This window comes from Lissotriton vulgaris, chromosome 11 (genome assembly GCF_964263255.1).
Source record: "Lissotriton vulgaris chromosome 11, aLisVul1.2, whole genome shotgun sequence".
Lineage (NCBI taxonomy): Eukaryota > Metazoa > Chordata > Amphibia > Caudata > Salamandridae > Lissotriton > Lissotriton vulgaris.
The window spans coordinates 886,598,163-886,620,369 of record NC_141699.1 but is presented as its reverse complement, the minus strand read 5'-3'; positions in this window follow the sequence as shown (position 1 = coordinate 886,620,369).

The window sequence follows — 22,207 nt, the reverse complement described above, 5'->3', positions numbered from 1 at the left end:
ATGTAGATTACTCATTCTTTTAGTATCAGTTTTCATTTTTCCTAAAAGTGGCACGATATTTAGATCAACAATTGTGGCTGGGTCGAAACTAGTTTCAACCCGGAGATATCTTGAGCTAGGTACAATCGTGGATCAACAATATCTACCTTCTCATTAATCACTATTTGAGTTTTGCTTTCATTCATATGGTAGCCAGAGACTTCCCCAAATCGAGATGTTATATAGCCCCAAGCTCGGCTAGAGTATCCTGTGGAGCTGGAGTAACTATTGCTAGGTCGTCAGCATATAACATTTTTACCTCCCCTCCTGGAGCACATACAGATTGAATTGCCTGGCTCTATTGTATTAATCTGATTAGGGGTCAATATAGATTGCAAATAGCAAAGGAGAGCAGGGGCAGCCTTGCCTGATACCCCGCTCTATGCTGATCTCTCCAGAATAGACTCCCTTTAGTGCTATCTTGGCTACAGGATCTAAATACATGCCTTTTAAAGCCCAAATATATCCTTCCCCAATTCCATAGTGTTTCATAACTGCCCATTAAAAAGGCCACCTTGGTCTAATCAAATAAAGTTAAGACTCTACGGATGTGGTCTATAGTTTCTCGACCGGGAACAAAACCATGTTGATTATGTGATACTACTTTTTTAATGACAGAGGCCAGAGTATTCGCAAAAATCTTAGAATAAATTTTGACGTCGTTATTAATCAAAGTAATTGGCCGGTAGGCTCCTAGGTCAGTGGCTGGCTTGCCTTTCTTTAAAAAAAAACAATTTTGGCAAATCTCCATGAATCGGGTGGAGGTTCCCCCCCTGAATCAAGCTAAATAGCTCCAACAAGATTGGGGCAAGCTGCATGACGAATTTTAAAAAAAATTCTTCTGGCAAAAAGTCAAGCCCAACAGCTTTACCGGGTGGAATTGATTCTAGAGCCTTACCAACCTCAGCTAAGGGGATTGGTGCTTCCAGCATACCCAGATCTATGGGGACAGAGGTTCAATTCGAACTTGATCTAGGAATCCGGCTATCTCATCCTGCAAAGTAAAGATATTAATCCTTTCCTCTGAGTATAGTCTCTGGTAGAATTTTTCAAAAGCTAGAAGAATAGCATCGGAATCTTTTACAAATCCAATATCTGGATCATTGATTCCCATGATTTGGGCTTGAGCTTCCTTTTGCCTGATACGTAGAGCAAGGTATGTCCTGTTCTTTCATTGCTATCGTACATTTGCGTGCGCCGGGCAAGTTACCTGGCAGCTGACTTACTAGCTGAGATCTCAGTTATGGCAGCTCTAGACGTTACAATCTGCATTTGTGCTGCCTCAATATCCCCTTTTTCCAAAATCACCTGGCCCAGGTTTAATTCGGCTCCGCTCAATTCCGCATATAGATTATTTATCTTATCCTTCTCTTGTTTTTGAGCCTGCCATCCGAACTGTGTAGTCTCCCCTCTGACCCAAGCTTTTAACGCGTCCCAAACAAATAGAGGACTAGTGCTGCCCCGATTTTCCACAAAAAACCTAGTGATCCAGATACCTATATGCTCCACATATTGGTTATCACTCAATAGAGTCCGATTAAACGTCCAGCTGGACCTATTCTTTGAACACTTGAGTGAGAGTTCCAGAACCAACGGATTATGATCAGACATAACCTTGGTGTACTTCTGAATGTTGCAACCTACTACCAAATTATGAGAAATTAAAAAATAATCTAGCCTGGAATGTGATTGATGCGGGGCGGAGTAATATGTAGACCCGTCTTCCCCGCGTCTTATTGCAGCCCATACATCTACTAGCCCATGGAGCCCTCTTATTTGGCACAGAGACCTAAAGACCTTCGGTTTCCGCCCCTGGTAACCTGCTTCGGATGGATTCTGTACAACCCAGCCCAGATTTATATTGAAATCACCACAAATAATCAGTGGGAGCGGCCAACCCGCCAATTCAGTATTCAGCCAGTCATATACCTCAGTAGCAAATAATACCGGGCCATAAACCGAGCAAAGGGTGAAAACATTATTATCTATAACACATTGAGTTTTGGCCCATCTACCATATTTGTCTGAGATCGAGCATGGGAAGTTCGCCAAACCCCTGCAGGCAAATATAATAATCCCCCTATTCTTAGTCTCCTGTTTGGAGCATATCACCAACTGAAACCCATCTAATTTCATAATTTGGCTTTTACTAGCTTGAATATGAGTCTACTGGAGACAGATAATATCGGCCCTGAGAATTCGAATGTCCTCTTTAATCCTGCCCCGCTTGGCTGGGTCATTCAAACCACATATATTAATCGTGGCTATCTGGACTCCCCCCATTGATTAAATATATTGTACCAACAATAAACACAACGAAGGCGGATAAGAAGCACATAAATTCTATTCTGATAGCTACTTTCCACATGCCCATTACCTTACCCCCTTTAATAAGGATCCACTCACCCACACCCGAGCCCCCCCCCATCACATCTGCAAAAAAGGTCCCCAGACCTTTGTGATGCCTCCCACGCTGTGCGCCCCTGTTGCTCCCTGACCCAAGAAAAAACTAAAATAATAAGAAAATATGGCAAACGCCTTGGCTGAGCCTATATCAGAAAGACAATACAACCCCTGATCCCCACTCCATTAACACTTGAAGTCTCCATCCAATAAAATACATCAAGAATTCCGGAGAAGTACAAAAGATCAAAGTAAAGAAAATAAATAGACAGGAAACAGATAAATAGCTTCAAGCTAGATCAAATAGTCACCGAGTGCTCCCCTTGCAGCCATTCCTCAAACACCCTGTCCTATTCACCCGATAGCTCTTTCAGATAATCCCCCCGCTTGGATCTCAAACATAAACACCCTTCTCCGGCCCTGAAAGATCACTTTCAAGCGAGCAGGGTTCATCAGATAGATTTCACAGCCAAGTTTCTGGAATGATGGAATCATCTGCCTCAGATGCCACCGCCTCTCCACAGTAGTATGGCAGAAGTCTGGCCTCACAAAAAAAGTTTGCCCTTCAGCGGATTTCCTGGTGTCCGGACTAACCTTTTCAAAGACAGCCTGTAACAAAAGAAAGTTCTCCCAAAAAATAAGAATGGCTCGTGGCCTCTGATCTTGCCGAGCATTTTTCTTGACCATTAGGGGGAACCGATGAACACGCTGGATCTCAGCTTTCCAGTTCCAGGATGATAACTGGGAAAGCAGACTTGAAAAGCTTGATTACAAAGCCACGTATGTCCCCCCCCCTCGGCATTCTCTTCAATACCCAGCAGGCGCAGATTGTTTCACCGCTGTCTATTCTCCGACTCCTCAAGCTTCCACAGGACGTCCATCATTCTAGCGTCGTTAGCAGAGGTCTTCTGCTCGGAGCTCTCCAAGCCAGCTTCCAGACCCACCACCCGTTCCTCCAGCGCCGTTGTACGAGCCATGACTTCAGTACAAGCTGTAGTGTAGTTCCTAGTTTCCCACTAGGCCCTGCGCAATGGAATAACATAAACAGTAGTATCGACGTAGAAGTGCGGATCTTCCAGGCCTCTACTGACTATGCTAAACTTAATTGGGTTTGTTACCAACTAGCTCAGAGGTCACTGGAAACTTTCTTGACTGAAATAGGAAGTGATCAGCTTCCCTGGCACAGACAAGAAGGGATTCAGTTTTCCAACAACCGTGCAACATGACAACTTTGCTCCTCAGATTAAGAGTCAATCTCTAGGGTCGTGTGAAACAATAGACAGTTATTTTACTCAGTCAGGTTGGTGCAGATTACTTTCACAATATGTAGAGAATAGAGAGACGGGCGTTCGTCAATAAAGGGTTAACATTTATTGAACAGTCTCTTCTCGTACAAGAGAAATGTATTGCCACAATTGCAAGACTTGTTATTATAAAAAGTACGTACAGTAAGATAAGTATTGCTAAATAATACTGTAAAAGCATTGATATGGTTTCTTAGCCATACAATGGTTTAAAAGTAATAAAACATATATACATTCATATATACATTAGGCTAAAATACTCAACTGGTGCTTCTAACTACGCCTACCCCAGTGTGCCTGACCTAAGCCTAATACTTGGGAGGGGAGTAAGTAAGTAGCTTTAAGTTAAGTTGGTTTTGCCAAGGTTTGCTTCAAGAATTCTCACTAAGGGTTTAGTCAACACCATGCCTCTGAATAGAATGATGGAGGTCTGGTATCTCCTTCAGGGGGAACTCGGTATCCCAGTCACCCGCAAGGGTAGACCAGAAACGCTGGAGCTGGATTTCTCAGCAGGAGAAAGGCAGCGTCTCTTCTTCAGCGCTTCGAGGAGGAGGAGGGGGGACAGCGTCCGCGGGCAGCTGGCATCTGCTGGTCTCTTGCAGAGGGACGGCTGTTCAGCTCCTAGTTTTCACCACACCATCGTTCGCGCTTTAGCAGCGATAATGGTATCAGCAGCTTCAGGAGACGGGCAGCAGGCTGCAGCAACAGGGGCATTGCTTAAGGCCACGTTGGTAGTATTTATACCTGAAAGGTGCCATGTTTGACGTAAGTTTGCTGGACATAAGACGTCAATATAGATGTCACTAGGAAGTGATCGCCTATCAGTGCTCATTAGAGTTCCATTACTAATCAAAACACAGCAAGCGGGGATTTCCAAGTTTGCTGAGTTTTTATCTTGTTGAAGAACTCGGAGTGTTAATCTAGGAATCTCAGATAGTGACTTCTGCTCTGTCATTGCACTAATTGGCTGCAAAGGAAGTGGCAGAGAAAACTATTCTGGAATGTGGCTCTGTTCGTGTGAGGCCAGAGATGACTTTCTGAATATCGCACTTGAACGGTTATGCCAATATAGGGAATAAATGGATTTATAGCCGAATAGGGGCATAAGGTCGCAGTATCGATCAGGATCCTAGATAAGCACGCAACACCCACTCCACGGGTTCATGTCCATCAAATTACTAAAACTAGAGCAATAAGATGCATGTGTAACATTGCCCACCCCAAAATACATAAATGCATTTGAAATAGGCGTATATTGTAATACGTGAAAATTATAGGTACTGTACGTTTTTGAAGCATAGAAATCATTCAAAAATTATTGCATATGAAATCAATGAACGATTATGCAAAAAGAATTACACATGAAATATCTCTGAAACAGAAGAAGGGGGAGATAAATCATCACATATAAATGCATTGCAATAAATGTGCTAGAGGCTGGTGCAAGGTTGTTATGTCTCTAGATGTGTTTAGAAATAGAAGTGTGAAGCTTCTGTTCTTTAAGAATAGTTTTTACCTTAAGCAAAGAATTGTTCGTGCCAAAAAAGGGTCAATATTAAAAAGTGTTCAATTCAAAAGAATTAATGCTTGAACGGGGAAATAGAGTTCCAACGCTTTTTGCAGTTTTTGTTGTTCAAAACTGAAGGCCGAATTCAGAGTTCATGGGAACGCTGTGTGTCGGAAAGCTTCTCCAAAGTTATTGTTTCTGTTTGGGTGAGAACATCATATCAGACAGGCTCTCAAAAAATTGGTCTACAAAATCAGGTGACAGTTCAACCAAATTCGATAGTGCTGTAACTTGGCAGGTGTGAGAATGATTGCTGTCATCATAGTCGGGAGCAGCAATGCTCACAGAAGGTCGTACCTGGGTGATGTAGCTTTTGTCACTTGCTCCACTGTTACCACCTAGTCGTAGTACAGGAGTCTCAACGAATGCCGTCATCAGGATTGGTAGCCGCTGGGGACAACACAATGCGTGAGCCGTTATCGGACCGAGCAAAGTATCGACGTCCATTGGTACTGCTGATGGAAGTGAAAGACAGATGTCCAACACGCACTCATCTCCGCATAGCATACATCGAAGTACCGGTAAGATACAGTTCTGCCATATAGGTCTGAATGAAAGGAACCAGGTCATGTTTAGATCTCCCAGCCTGGCCAATCCAAGGACGTTAGTTATCCTGTCCCGGTAGCGAATTGCTAGGATTGTCTCTTCCATTCCCATGGAAGCTATGTCTGAGCTTTGGCTTGCCATAACGAAGCAGGACGGACAAAAATAAAATCCCTGCTACAAGTCCCAAAAATAAGGGTATGCCGCCAAAAACAGAGTGTACAAAATGAGGAACGATTCCCAAAATTGCTTGAAAAGGTGTTAGCAGTCCCGTAAAAATCGTCTTAAATATGCCTGGGATGCCTGTGGCACTAGACATGTTAAGGAGTTGGCTAAGCATTTCTACGAAATGCATGGGGCAATTTGTTGATAAAAGTTCATGAGCTTCAGTAGATGTCCTTGCAACTAGAAGATCATATGTCTCTTTTGATGACGTTATGGGCACTGTTGTCTGCAAAAGCACAGACTTCATTTTGCTTAAAGTATCAATTCGTATAGAATAGAGATTCAGACGAGGCCAGATGGGAGTCTCTGTGTCTGCAGGCCCACTCGGGAACAATGCCTGCATACAGCATTTGACCATGGATGTTACTCTTACTAGATAACTTTTCCCTGGCACAAGGCCACAACATCTGTGATCCGTTCTAAGAATGTAACTCCCGTTTGCAAGTTGCATAAAGAAGGGCTCTATCTGAGTTGCAGGTGTGACAAGCTGGTGGCATGAAAGGTTGTTAGAATTTCCATCACAAGCTCCGTGTAAATTAATACCCTGGCACAAAAGTATACCGCTTAGTGAATGTTTACAATTTTCACCACTAAGAAATACATTTTTGTCGCTGTCACTATAGCAAGAATGTGTGTATGGTAATTCCCATTCTGATTTAACATAACCTTTACCCAATCGTTCATACTGGCCAGTAGGTATGTATTCAAGGCACTTTTTAAATCGGAAAGTTGTTATCGGAATATTGATAATTCCGTGTATTATCCATTCAATGACAGGGCTTTCTGACATTGTCAATGGTAATCTCAAGTTTTTCGATGCTCAGGATTGTATAGTCTGCTCCTTTCTGTGCCAAACTGATTTATTTATCAGTAAGGTTAAAAATGGAAAATAATGACGTTGTGTTGATTAAACGCCAAGGCACATAGCCTGAACGAAGATCTTGCAGCGTCCAGCCCAATTGTACAATAGAACGTAATTGAGATTGGCCATGCTGTAACATTAGCAAGTCTCTGTCTATTATGTCAAAGGCAGAAGATACAATATTGTCCAACGAATATATTCTGGAGGACAGAGTCATTAACCCATTGTCCACTACAGAAAGTGATTTTTCCAAATTAATACGATCAATTTCTCGTATTTTTTCTGCTGTTTCAATTTGTGTGACTTTCCAAGCCTCGTAGTATGCAGCATAGATACTGGTCGCTATGAAAACGCTTTTGACGCTGTTTGCGTGGTCCAAGAATGAAATCGCGCATATCAGCACCATCTTTTAGTAAAGACAAGTGTTGCTTAATTTCAGCCAGTGTGGATGATGTTAGCCATTCGAGGCAGAGTTTCCCTACACTGTATGTTGTTACTATCCCTGGATGTTGTCTCTGGGAGTACCTAGGGTCTTGTCTGGTCATTTTTAACCCCTGTGTTTTGTTCAGGAATCTATCTTGACAGTTGTTTGTGTCAGTAGGCCAGATTAACCACTTTTTCCAATCAGGATGTGTTCTGTTAAAATGTAAAATTTGTGACACGTCTAACTCAATATCTGCAGTTGTATTTTCAGGTATTGGCTTTGGAATAGACGGTTTGTTAAGTTCTTTGATCTTAGCTAGGCCAAGACAGGATGTTTGGTGTATTGTGTCATTTAAAAACATCATTTGTTCAGGTATCATGCAGGTTCTGAATAGTGCTTCAAGGCCTTGTACCTGCCAATCTTTTGTACCCCAAATTGTTTTCGTTTCAATGTTATTTTTCCAATAATCAAAACCAAATGTCATCATTTTTTCATAAAATGCTTCTGAATATATTAATTTAGTGTTTGTCAGCATTGTTTTCATTCCTGTTTTATCTAACAGTTTGTAATAAAACGTTTCTGTATCACTGGTGTTAAACCCTGAGAAGTACTTGAATTTCTAAAAAAATGCTTTAGAACTGCTTTTAGGTGGTGTAGCACAATGTTCCCATTGATTATACATAAAAACATTTCTAGGCTGTGCAGATTTATGCAAGTAATGATCACCATAATGTGTGTAGCAGAATAATTGCTCATAACTAGATAAACCTTGTAAATAATCATGATATGTGAATCTAGCTGACATTACTAAATCAGACATCATGTCATTAATACTGTTAAAGTCCCAATCATCAGAGAATGTACTATGTTTTACAAAGTCACTTAAGGAAACCTTCAGTTGATGAGGATACTTCAGGATTTCGACCGGACCATAGATCTCATAGTCTGTTTTCTCCCATACTACCCCACCAGGTATTGGAATTGCTGTGACATTTACAGTTGACAGTTCTCTTTTCTTCACGTGGGATGATCTGTGTAGTTTGAGGACTAGGTTGATGTTCTAACTTGCTGTGTCCATTGTACTATACTTTCCCTCAATGAATTTTCCCAAACAAAGTACCATGATGAGCCAAAGCAGGAGGAAAAATACACCTAGACCGAACCAGAACTCTAACCAAGGGGAAATAAGGTAGATTTCCTTCAGTTGATGAAAGAGTTCCGTTGCTTTTTCTTTAAAAGTCTTTTTTGTTTCTGGCATCACTTCGGGGTCGTTTTGATCTTCAGAGAAGTTGTCGAAGTTGATGAAATAACCAGAGGCAGTTCTGTCAATTGATGGGATTGTTCTTTCAATCTATCTCTCGGTAGCACTTTCTAATGCCACATTATTGTAGACTGGTGTTTCTTGACGAACTGTTTCAATCTGTGTCTCAAGAGGCACGAGTTCCATGGCATTATTGCATAGTCCTTCTCTGTGCACTGCAGGCTGATCGAATGTGATTAGTCTTCCAGTTTGAACCTCTTGGATTGTTGCAAGTTTGGGTATTCTATTGTTTCTTGGGAGTCTACTTGGCCTACTGTTGATTATAGGCCACATGCTTGTGGTTTTACCAGGTCGATAGACACGACTCTGTTCTCCTTTTTACCAGCAAGGGGCGGTAGTACTACTGATCTTGTTCCGGTGACTGCCAAGACAGGTACTGCTTTTCTGTAAGAAGGCCCAAATTCCTTCTTCACCGCGATTTTTTCTCTGACTAGATCCCCAATCTTTGGAATCCAGACAGGCCTTGCTGGGGCTGTTGCTTGTGGTGCCTCGTCAGTGGTAGATGGCTGCTGCTTTAACTTTATGTTGTTTAAGGATTTTCTTGTTTCATTCAGTTCCTGTAAAACAGCCAAACGATCTTTGATGTCAAAGTCTGTTGTTTTTTCTTGTACCACTGATATCTGACTATCGAGGTCCTGAATGTTCATTCTAATTCCGAACAATAGTTCGTATGGGCTGAAACCTTTTAGAGAATTTCTTGGCAAGTTATTAAGACTGGTCTGGACACTTATTAGATGTTTGACCCACCCAGCGCCTGAACCTAATACCTTCGCTGTTATAGATCGCTTTATGTCCCGGTTTTTTCTTTCTACCACACTATTCCCTTCGGGGTGCGACGGACAAGAATACCGCAACCCAATTCCCATGCTGGCCATGGCCTCCCTATAAGCTCGAGAGCTAAAAGCAGGACCCTGGTCAGAATGGAACGTGGTAATTGCGTATGTGCCGATAAAGACTCGCAGATCTTTTATAACCGTTCTAGCGTCAGCCGAGCGCTGGGGCCACATCCATATGAACCTCGTACAGGAATCCACTGCTACCATGATATATCTATAGTTGCCGTCCCTTTGTAGGGGACCACAGTGGTCCAGGTAAACACATGCAAATGGTTTATCCGAGATAAGAAGGGGTGTCTGCGCTGGTCGTTTTACTGTTGATACTTTTATCCTTTGGCATATATCGCATTCTAATACATACTTTTTTTTTTTTTTTTTTTTATATCTTTATTGACATAAAGGCATAAGATGCATACACAATATCACAATCAGGGTCCAATCCCGTGGTCACAAATTTACGTATCTGTATATTGGTATATTCAGTGTGTAATCTTAAAATATGATTAACCCAACCCCCTCAGGAACGTGCACGGTTACCAGTTGTCTTCAAAGTAATTTTTGTCATACAGTGCAAACATCTCACATCGTGTATATTCCCTCATTTTAACCCTCATGACGACTATTCTGATTTATAAAGAAAAGAAAAAGAACAAGTTCAAAAGAAAAGAGAGAACCTAACAAGAGTCATCACTCGTAGGTATGCAGTTAACGTTTACATCCGACCATTAGCCACCCCACATGTCCCTCAATGTGTTTCTCAATAAAGCCCCATCAGAATGACATCGTATTTGATATAGCTCTGCAGCAACCAATCGCCCATCAATCTACTCATCCTCCCCTTCGGAGTCTAGGTCCTCATCTTCTGGTAAGGGTTCGCAGATTTCTCCCCTATATACATTCCACGCTGCCCAGACTTTGTTCCACTTACGGGGGCAAGCCCTGAGCACATACACAGCCCTTTCCGTAACCATCAACAAGTCCATATTTTTGGTCCATCTACTCACTGTAGGTAGTTCCGGAGCACCCCACTTCTGCGCAATGTCTCGTTTGGCCACTGTCATGGCTAGTGTAGCCCATATCAGTCCATATCTGTCTAGATCATTTGGGTCCCAAATGTTCAACAAGCACTTTCGGGGTTAATACATACTTTTTAGTTTGTATTCTCAAGCGAGGCCACCAATATCTCTGTTTTAATAGTGATATTGTTGCGGAAACGCCAGCGTGTGCAGAGGCAAGCCCTTCGTGTGCCGCTTTGATTAGTCCTAACCTGTGTTCCCTGTTTGGAATTACCCTATCCCCCACTCCAGGGATTCGAGCAAAAGGAACGGAGTTTGCATCGATTACGTATGCATAATTGAGTGGATAGTTCACGGGTAGTGCTGCACAGTCGCCTTTTACGGTCGTTTTTACTGCCAGCATGGTTTCCCCGTCTATGTATTTTTCTGTACGCTTTTTTTGTGGCTACGGAAGCCGGGTTAGTTGCTTCCGCTGTGGCTGTATTAGCCAATGAATTCCCTGCAACGTGAACGCCATCACGTTGAAGACTCTGTGCGTGTATCACGTGAGTCTTTTGTAGTTCTTTGTGTAAAAGAGCTACCTGTTTCCAGAGCAATTTATGCTTTATTGTGGCACCTGTGTCATCTTTGTAATCATTTTCAATCCAACTCTGCAGTTTATTATTGTAAGAGTTGACGCAAAAATGAGAATCGCACACGATAAGTGTCGGGAATTCACGTTCTGCATTTTCGAGCGCCATCTTTAAACATCTGATTTCAGCCCTCTGAGCCGAACAGTTTCTTACTGATTCAGTTTTTGTTACTTTCGGTCTGAATTTACCGCACAGCCAACGACCTTTAATAATCGCGCACGCAGCACTGTAAGCTTGCTTACCCCCAACTGCGGGTTGTGCTGATCCGTCAGTATATAATACTTCCGTATTCTTCGAGAGGCAGTATTTCAATTGGCAGAGGACATTCATATTCATATTGCAAAAATTCCTGTGTTTTTAAGTTAGGATCAAATTCGTAAACTACGTCTGTTGCAGCAAGAGAATTAACCCACTGGATCCATCTCGGATGCAAAGCCTTAGCATTAGGAATGCTTGCTTTAGTTACCGCTTCTAAAGCCGGTATAGGTGTTACGATTATTATTCGTTTACCTTGTGCTAGGGGCCTTTCTTTTGCTACAGCAGTCTGAACCGCAGTTAGAATTTTCTCTGTTGAACTGAATTTTATTTCAGCCTTTGTGTACAAATGTGATTTGTATGCTATTGGTACCTTTTCTCCCTCATTAGAGGTTAGGTACGTGAATCCGCATCTTCCTGGGATGACTCGGATTACAAGATCGCGTGTGTTGTCACGTGTATCTAATTTTGTTTTAGCTAACATGTCTGTTTGCAGTGATCTCAAAATTTCTGTGTGTTTTTGAGTCCAATTGATTTGTTTAAAATCAGGTTTTATTAGTTCGTAAAGAGGTTTAACCCTCTCTGCGTAATTTAGAATGTAAGTTCTTCCGAAATTCAGAAAACCTAGTATGGATTGTAAATTCTTCAGCGTTTTTGGAGCTTGGAGTACAGCGCACTTCTCTAAGAAGTTGTCCGCTAGGCTTTTTCCTTCACTTGATAATTCGTACCCCAAGAATAGTACTGTCAGATGGGCAATTCGAGACTTTTTAAAGTTGAATTTGTAACCCTCTGCTGCAAACCCAAGTATAATGGTGTTCACTCTTTTCAAGTGAGTATCCAAGTCGTCGTCTGTGAGATAGCTATCATCTACGTAAGATAATGCCTCATCATCATATATATGTAGTAACTCTGTTACCCTAGCTGAGAATAGTCCTGGGCTGTTCTTGAACCCCTGTGGGAGTCAACAGAATTTTTTCTGCGACCCAAATTCTGAGAAAGCGGTAAAATATCTGCTTTCTGGTGCAATGTTTTGACAAAAGAAACCATTAGATATGTCTAATGTCGTTTTATATTTTTTCCTAACTATGTTATTCATTAGGGCTGCACTATGCGAGTTTTGTACTGCAAATGTTTTGCAACATGTATTAAGGTGTCTGTAGTCCAAAACTAGACAATATGAATTGTCTGGTTTGGAGACAGGAAACAAAGGATTGTTCATTTGAGAGGTGCATGTTTCAATCACCCCCTGGTATTCAAGTTGATCTAAGATCTCCCTGACTTGTTTTTTAGCTTCTTGCTTAATGGGATACTGCCGTTGGGCAGTTGGTTCACTTTTTAACTGTATTTTGTGGGGAGGTGAGTCCTCGTCCCATCCTACATGATTTTTATATAATGCCGGAGCCTGGGCTACAGCCCATTTCCTTGCATAAGCATATTTTTTGTGAATCGGAATGTGATTCGAGAAGGCAGGCATAATCACTTCTTCGCCACGAGGGCACTCGCTGACAAACTCTGGGGGCCAATCTTTTTCAGCTAACAGAATATCATAGCCTTTTGAGAGTTTATCCCAAAATAGACCCTTTATTTTCCTAGTCTTATCACCCTCTATACGCAATGTTATTTCGTATATTTTATGGGGCTCGCTAAGTCTGGTGTCGGCAGTTTCAACCTGAATGTATTCATTCGTGTCCACTGTCTCCAGATGACTCATCAAGATCTTGCGCGCTATACTGATTTCTGCTGCACTGTCCAACATTGTCAATGCCCACTCCCCGTTTTTCAACTGTGTCCTCAGTATTCTCGGCATGGTTGATTACTCTAATACTAGCTACCTTCTTTTTCTGAAATTGAGATTTTTTACTCTGAGCAGGTTCCTTGTCTTTGGACTTGGTGTGCTCTCCTGGGTCTGACCGTCCTCTTCTTTCCGATTTCTGGAAAAAGATCGAGAGGGACGTGTATCAATACTTTGATATCTATCAGGTTATTTCAGATTATCCCTATTTCTAAGGTTATATCTTTTCTCAGAGGGCTCCCTCTGGGGAGACTGGTGTTCTCGAGTCGGAGTTCTTTCCCTCCGTCGAGGAGACCTTCCTCTGGACTGGAAAACTTTTTCCTTGGGAGTGGATTGTTTATTTCCATCCCAGCTCTTTTTAGGAGTGTTTAAATTATTTTTAATAAATATTTTTTCAGGATTTTCGAGCAGTTGGGGCTTAACTGGTTCTCCACCCAAGCTGTCTCTACCTAATTCTTCATAGCATTTTTCTATGATTCTGGCAAGCTCAATTGGCTGATCTTTTATATCTGTTTCCTTCAACTTCTGGCGGATCGCCACAGATGCTGCTTCTCCCTTTATATTGGCTAATAATATAGCCGAGACCTGCTTGAAGTCTTTCAGTAATTTCATACCAAGAGTTAAAGCGGGCTCTGGACCGTATTCATTCTGAATCTGTTTTAGCACTTCTGGTATTACCGCCATAGACGGAACACCGTGTGTTTTTGTGTAAATGGAAGCAAAGACTGTACCCCAAGTGTCGCAGTCCTCCACGTGTGGTGCGATTTCCATAGGAAGGCAGATTGTCAAGATTCTGTGTTTCTCTATAGGGGTAGTATCAGGAAATACTGCCTCTATTTGAGTGATTTTCTGTGCTAACCAGAAAGGAATTTGTTGCCGTTTTACGGGTGTTTTACCAAGACATGACTGTATGTTCTGTGGTGTAATTTTATTAGTGTTCCCCTGATGAGGGGTCAGCTGTGGTATATTACCAGCTGGTTGGACTGTTGCAGTCCGCATTACATATTGGACTAATTGCCTATGTATTTTTATAAGTGTTTTTAGCTGTACTAACAGCTCTTCTCTAGACATTTTTGCAATGTCAGGATGTGGTGTGTAGCTGGCTAGAACCGGCCACGTTGCTCCTGGTCTACCTAGTGGACCGAGCCTGGTAATATGATCATTGTGTTTTAGGGCGCCATTAAACCAGAGCAGGTGCTCTTGGAATTTTAGTGGGATTTCAGTCTCCTCGAAAGGAGCGTACTCTTCCGGAGGTTCCTCTATTTTGTAATAGTGAAACTCTTTTGTTGTAGCGTTTGCCGCTGGAAAGTTTATCCATGAATAGAATACCTCTGTCTGCCGATATTCGTGAGCCTCTATCACGAAAATTACTGTACCACCTTGTGGTGTCAGTCCGTTCTCTATAAGTTTTAACGTTATAGATTTTCTTAAGTGGACCGGGATGATAATTGCATCCGGGTCAGTGTGTTCGGGACCCTGCTGAGTCGCATCTGCTGCGGCCCCAGTGGTTCCGTTTTCTCCTGGCATTGTATAAATGCAGGTTTTGCAGAGTAGGTCTCCAAGGAGACAAAGATTAGGTGCACAATATTTTGGAACACTGTATCCTTCAACGTTGAATAAACCAGAGCTTTACATAGGAATCTCTTCCTACTGAGTTCGGGCGGATTTTAACCTTTCACCCACTCCAGACGTCTATTGGAGTATTTACGGGAGAAAGGGGTCTGTGTGAAATATGCACGACTGAGTTACTCTAACGTCTTGCATTAGTTTATCGCATTACCAAACGTTGGGCGCCATGTAGTGTAGTTCCTAGTTTCCCACTAGGCCCTGCGCATTGGAATAACATAAACAGTAGTATCGACGTAGAAGTGCGGATCTTCCAGGCCTCTACTGACTATGCTAAACATAATTTGGTTTGTTACCAACTAGCTCAGAGGTCACTGGAAACTTTCTTGACTGAAATAGGAAGTGATCAGCTTCCCTGGCACAGACAAGAAGGGATTCAGTTTTCCAACAACCGTGCAACATGACAACTTTGCTCCTCAGATCAAGAGTCAATCTCTAGGGTCGTGTGAAACAATAGACAGTTATTTTACTCAGTCAGGTTGGTGCAGATTACTTTCACAATATGTAGAGAATAGAGAGACGGGCGTTTGTCAATAAAGGGTTAACATTTATTGAACAGTCTCTTCTCGTACAAGAGAAATGTATTGCCACAATTGCAAGACTTGTTATTATAAAAAGTACGTACAGTAAGATAAGTATTGCTAAATAATACTGTAAAAGCATTGATATGGTTTCTTAGCCATACAATGGTTTAAAAGTAATAAAACATATATACATTCATATATACATTAGGCTAAAATACTCAACTGGTGCTTCTAACTACGTCTACCCCAGTGTACCTGGCCTAAGCCTAATACTTGGGAGGGGAGTAAGTAAGTAGCTTTACGTTAAGTTGGTTTTGCCAAGGTTTGCTTCAAGAATTCTCACTAAGGGTTTAGTCAACACCATACCTCTGAATAGAATGATGGAGGTCTGGTATCTCCTTCAGGGGGAACTCGGTATCCCAGTCACCCGCAAGGGTAGACCAGAAACGCTGGAGCTGGATTTCTCAGCAGGAGAAAGGCAGCGTCTCTTCTTCAGCGCGTCGAGGAGGAGGAGGGGGGACAGCGTCCGCGGGCAGCTGGCATCTGCTGGGCTCTTGCAGAGGGACAGCTGTTCAGCTCCTAGTTTTCACCACACCATCGTTCGCGCTTTAGCAGCGATAATGGTATCAGCAGCTTCAGGCGACGGGCAGCAGGCTGCAGCAACAGGGGCATTGCTTAAGGCCACGTTGGTAGTATTTATACCTGAAAGGTGCCATGTTTGACGTAAGTTTGCTGGACATAAGACGTCAATATAGATGTCACTAGAAAGTGATCGCCTATCAGTACTCATTAGAGTTCCATTACTAATCAAAACACAGCAAGCGGGGATTTCCAGGTTTGCTGAGTTTTTATCTTGTTGAAGAACTCGGAGTGTTAATCTAGGAATCTCAGATAGTGACTTCTGCTCTGTCATTGCACTAATTGGCTGCAAAGGAAGTGGCAGAGAAAACTATTCTGGAATGTGGCTCTGTTCGTGTGAGGCCAGAGATGACTTTCTGAATATCGCACTTGAACGGTTATGCCAATATAGGGAATAAATGGATTTATAGCCGAATAGGGGCATAAGGTCGCAGTAACGATCAGGATCCTAGATAAGCACGCAACAAAGCTTTTGTAGTCTTTCTGATTGCCCCCTGAATTTTCTTTGTCGCCATTTGGGCCCTTTTATGTTCATGACGGGCCTCCAGTTGCATCGCTTTAAGAGTTGCATATATAAGAGCCATTGAAGGTCCCTGCCCATCCTTAGTGCCAGATGCCTGGGGGTTTTCTTGAGACCTATGCCCTTCTTCTTCTTCCCCTTCATGGCCGAGATTAATGTTAGAATAGTCCCACTGCAGATGTTGATCCGAATCAGATTGGGCACGAGTGGTTTTTCGACGCCCACCCCCCAGCCTAGCATGGGTTCCAGCCTGTCTCAGTGTTTCCGCAGTGTTAGGTGGACTGTCCGTATCACTGGCATCTGCTGACCCTCCCCCCTCAGATGACTCTATGTCCAGATCACTTCCCGCGGCAGAATCTGAATCCTCTGCCATGGAGTAAAAGTTATCTCCGTCCCCGGTACCGGGTATTGTGCCCCCTCCATCCTGCGCCTCTGAAAGAGAGTTCAGCTCTGGTTCTAGGCTTCTTGAGTCAGAGCTAGCATTTTCCCCTGTCTGTTTTAAAGTTTGAGTTGAGGTAACGGATAAAGCAGGACTATTGCTCTCCAACCCTAGTATATCCATCAGCCCCATTAGTGCCATGGCAGGGGGCACTGGCGACATAGCTTGCACACCTTCACATAAAGAAACAGCGCTGGCAGGATTTGACGAGATGCTCAGTACTTGAATAGAGTCAGAACCAGAGCAAGGGGTCTCCGTCACACTTGCATCTTACGCACCCCCACCCCCCCCCCCCCTGGCATAGATACAGGTGCGTTTGGAATTATTTTCTTTCCTGACCAGATATCAACGTTCAAGGCCTAAAAGATATTCTTGGCAAACTTAAATCAGGCTCACCAGTTGATCCACTCCCAATCTCTTCACTCAAACTACTTGATACTCCACAGCTCTCTGTGATCTGTAGAACCCTCAATCTGTCTCCAAAAAATTCCACTGTTCCAGCAATGTGGAAACATGCCATGGTGACACCGCTTTTGAAAAAGCCTTCGGCCGATCCGAAAATCCTTGCCAATGTCCGGCCTATTTCCCTTCTGCCTGCTTTCTCCAAATTTTGGAGACACGTCCACTTTCATCTCGCCCAGTTCATTGAGGCCAATGACATACTTCACCCCTCCCAATCAGGTTTCTGCCCAGGGTTTTCCACAGAGACTACTTTGTTGGGCGTCACATCTTTTGGATAGAGGAGACACAGCTGCGCTGATTCTACTTGATCTCAGCGCAGCGTTTGACACCATTTCTCATACCATACTGTTAAAGTCCCTCTCTTCAATGGGCATCGGTGGTCAAGCCCTGGGCTGGCTTGCATCCTTTTTAACTCACCTAACATTCCAAATCTTCTCAAATACTGCCACCTCCAATATTCATGCGTCTCCTTATGGAGTACCTCAGGGCTCGGTACTCAGCCCTTTGTTGTTTAACTTATATGTAACACCACTGGCACATATTGCTGAACAAGAAGGTCTTACTCTGTTCACATACGCAGATGACTCTCAGATCACCTTTTCCCTCTCAAATTCTGATCAAGCCTCTACTTCCCTCCTTCAATCAGGCCTTAGGAAAATTGCCAAATGGATGAGTGACAATTTGCTCAAATTGAATGAAGGTAAAACGGAAGTCCTAATACTGGGTCCTAAGCAGGACCTTTGGAGTTCCAGACACTGGCCATCAGAAATGGGTGCCCTCCCTATTCCATCTGACCAGGTACATAATTTGGGGGTTACCATTGACAAAGGTTTAACTATGCAGCCCCAGGATAGGAAGTTAACAGCCACATACTTCACCATTCTGCATTGGCTAAAGAAAATCATTTGGATGCTGCCGGGTGACACACAGAAATCCGTGATCAATGCCCTTATAACCTCACGGTTAGATTATGGCAACGTCCTTTATTTAGGGACTACACAGGCTGCCACTAGACGCCTTCAGTTAGTCCAAAATGCCGCTGCGAGGCTGTTATGTAAATGTAACAGAACGGAACACATTTCCAGACATCTCCGTCCTTTACATTGGCTCAGGGTTGAGAGTAGAGTCAAATTCAAAACTCTTAGCTACATGCATAAAATAAAATGGGGTACTACCCCTAGATACCTACAATCTCTGGTGCATATTTACACTCCTGCACGTTGTCTCCGTTCCTCATCGCATGGCTTTTTCAGCGTGCCTAAAATCCGACTCTCCAGAATGGGCGGTAGGTCATTTTCTTTAATGGGCCCCAAACTGTGGAATTCTCTCCCCTTGATTATTCGCAACGAAACAAGTTATGTCCGTTTCGCAGTGCCATTAAGACCTGGTTGTTCAATCAATAAATCCTTCTGTTCTTCGTGGTATTAACCTTCGGTCTTCTAGCACACTGTCTCGTAGCGCTGGGAAACCCTTTTTGGGTAGCTGTCGCGCTCTATAAGCTTAATAAATAAATAAATAAATAAATGTCTTACTCCTCAATAGAATAGGCGTACGTTCGGAGGTGCCCTTGGCTGCGGTAGGGGCTTGCGGCTTACCGGTTTTCCTGCAAACATGCCGGGGACCGTCAGAGTTTTCCTCTTGATTCCTGGATCTGGAGTGTGATCCATGCCGGATTTTCCAGCATCCGTTATGCTGCTGTCCTTGCAGTTGGGAGACACAGCCTTGGCCCCATCCTTAGCCACATCCTTGACCCCGTCCTTAACCACAAGGGGGGGTCATCTGTTGCCGTCTGAAGAAACTCGAATGGAAAGCTGTAACACACAGCCTCCGCCCGACTCTGCTCCGCAAAGTTTGTAGGCGGAGTTCCGCCAATTGAGTCCTGGCAATCCTGACAATCCACAATACAACCATCCATCCTGCACAGCCACGAAACTCTCTTGGAGCCTCAACCACTGCAGCAGCAGCGGGAACCGCAAAGCCGTCGAGAGAGGGGAGAAAGCCGCCACCAAACAGCGAGGGAAAGCTGCAAATCCACTCCGGCAAAATCCGCTCCGCACCAGCCGCCACTCCAAGGATGCTGCACGCCCAGGAGAGCCGCGGGAGAGCCGCGGGAGAGCCGCAAGTGCGTTCACGAGGTAGGGGAGACCGTTTCTCTCTTCCTAGATCAAGTAGCCAGTTACTGTCGGTTACAGACAGGTCAGCCAAGGCATTAGACTAACAGGTCAGGGAGCAATCCTTCGCACTACCTCACGCGGCCGCCATCTTGCCGTCGGGAGCAGGTTCAAGACAGATTTACATATGGGTGTCTCCAGAACTGGGGTGACATGGCAAGCAAAATAAAAATGGAATAAACACTGATCTTTGATTGGAGGTGAGTGTTTGAGAATATTAAACGCTCTGTCCATCATGTTATTTTGTGAAGTTACTATGTGCGCCCTAAGTATATAAGGGTCAGCCTAGACATGGGCCTTTTGCTCGCTGCACCACTGGATTCAAGCTAGCCTGGCTGATGGTGGGTGATATAAAGTTGGATTAAACCCAAATCTTTGACTGGAGGTAAGTGTTTGAAAAGATTTAACACTCTGTCCATCATGGTATTTTGTGTAGTTGCTATGTGAACCTAAGTGGATAAGAGTATGCCCAGACGTTGATCCCTTGCTGACTGCACCACTGGATTGGAGCTAACGTGGCTGATATGGGGTGATACCCCAAAACCAGTCACAGAATTCTTGTTTCCCATCCAGGGAGGATCTAGCTTGGCATTTCGGGCTTGACTGTTCCCATGGGGAGCAGGGTCAAGACTGATTTACATATGGCTGTGTCCAGAACGGGGGTGACGTGCCAAGCAAAATAAAGATGGATTTAACTCAGATCTTTGATTAAAGGTGAGTGTTTGAAAAGATTCAACAGCCTGTCCATCATGTTACTTTGTGAAGTTCTCATATGCACCCTAAGTGGATAAGGATATGTCTAGACCTGGGTCCCTTGCTCACTGCACCACTGGATTGAAGCTAGCCTGGCTGATGAGGGTGATACCCCAAAACCAATCCCAGAATTCTTGTTTCCCATCCAGTAATGATCTAGCTTGACAATTTGGGCTTGACTGTTCCCATGGGGAGAAGGGTCAATACTGATTTACTTTGAGTCCAGAACTGGGGTGATTTGGCGAGCAATTTAAAGATTGATTAAACTCAGATCTTTGACTGGAGGTGTGTGTTTGAAATGTTTCAACACTCTGTCCGCCACGTTATCTTGGGAAGTTGCTATTTGCGCCCTAAGTGGATAAGAATATGCCTAGACCTGTTTCCCTTGCTCACTTCACCACTGGATGCAAGCTAGCCTGGCTGGTGAGGGGGGATACTACAAAACCAGTCCAAGAATACTTGTTTCCAGTCCAGGGAGGACCTAGCTTGGCCGTTCTGGCTTGACTGTTCCCATGGGGAGCAGGGTCAAAACTGATTTACATATGGCTGGGTCCAGAACTGGAATGAAGTTCTGAGTAAAATAAAGGTGGATTAAACCCAAATCTTTGACTGGGGGTAAGTGTTTGAAAAGATTCAACACTCCATCATGGTATTTTGTGTAGTTGCTATGTGAACCTAATTGGATTAGAGTATGCTAGACGTGGGTCCCTTGCTCACTGCACCACTGGATTGAAGCTAGCCTGGCTGGTGAGGGGTGATACCCCAAAATCAGTCCCAGAATTCTTGTTTCCCATTCAGGGAGGATCTAGCTTGGCATTTCTGGCTTGACTGTTCCCATGGGAAGCAGGGTCAAGACTGATTTACTTATTGCCGGTTCCAGAACTGGGGTGACGTTGCGAGCTAATTAAAGATTGATTAAACCCAGATCTTTGACTGGAGGCGTGTGTTTGAAAAGTTTCAACATTGTCCATCATGTTATCTTGTGAAGTTGCTACGTGTGCCCTACGTGGATAAGGTTATGCCTAGACCTGTGTCCCTTGCTCAATTCACCACTGGATTTAAGTTAGACGGGCTGATTAGGGGCGATACCCCAAAACCAGACCTAGAATACTTGTTTCCAGTCCAGGGTGGACCTAGCTTGGCCGTTCGGGCTTGACTGTTCCCATGGGCAGCAAGGTCTAGACTGATTTACATATGGCTGGGTACAAACTTGAGTGACGTCCCAGGCAAAATAACAATGGATTAAACCCAGATCTGTGACTGTAGGTAAGTGTTTGAAATGTTCCAACACTCTGTCTATCATTTTATTTTGTGAAGTTGCTATGTGCGCCCTAAGTGGATAAGGGTATGCCTAGACGTGGGTCTCTTGCTCGCTGCACCACTGGATTCAAGCTAGCCTGGCTGATTTTTTTTATATGTTTTTATTGCTTTTCAAATGACAAGCAACAGTTATTACAATGTTACACATTTTCAATTAGACATCGCAGTTGACCCCCTATTCTAAACCCAGTTCCAGCGGCACCGACATATAGGATAATACTGCTGTTCATCACAAGATTACTGTCAAGCCTACTTCAGTAACACTAGGCCGTTCGTATTGCTGGGTCATACAAGTTCAATGAATCACTGAGTCTTTTCCTGACATTCCAGACATACAATATCATGCTAATCTCAATTCTATTCCTCCACAACCCCTCCCCCCACCCCCCACCAATGTGCCTGAACAGAAACTGTAGATAATAGCCAACTGGATGCAATCATGTCACCTTCCCAAGGAAGCTCAACATAACAAATACTGTACAGACTGCCATGCTTATAAGTAATCTCAGTAGGCGTACCACAGATCTTGCTCTG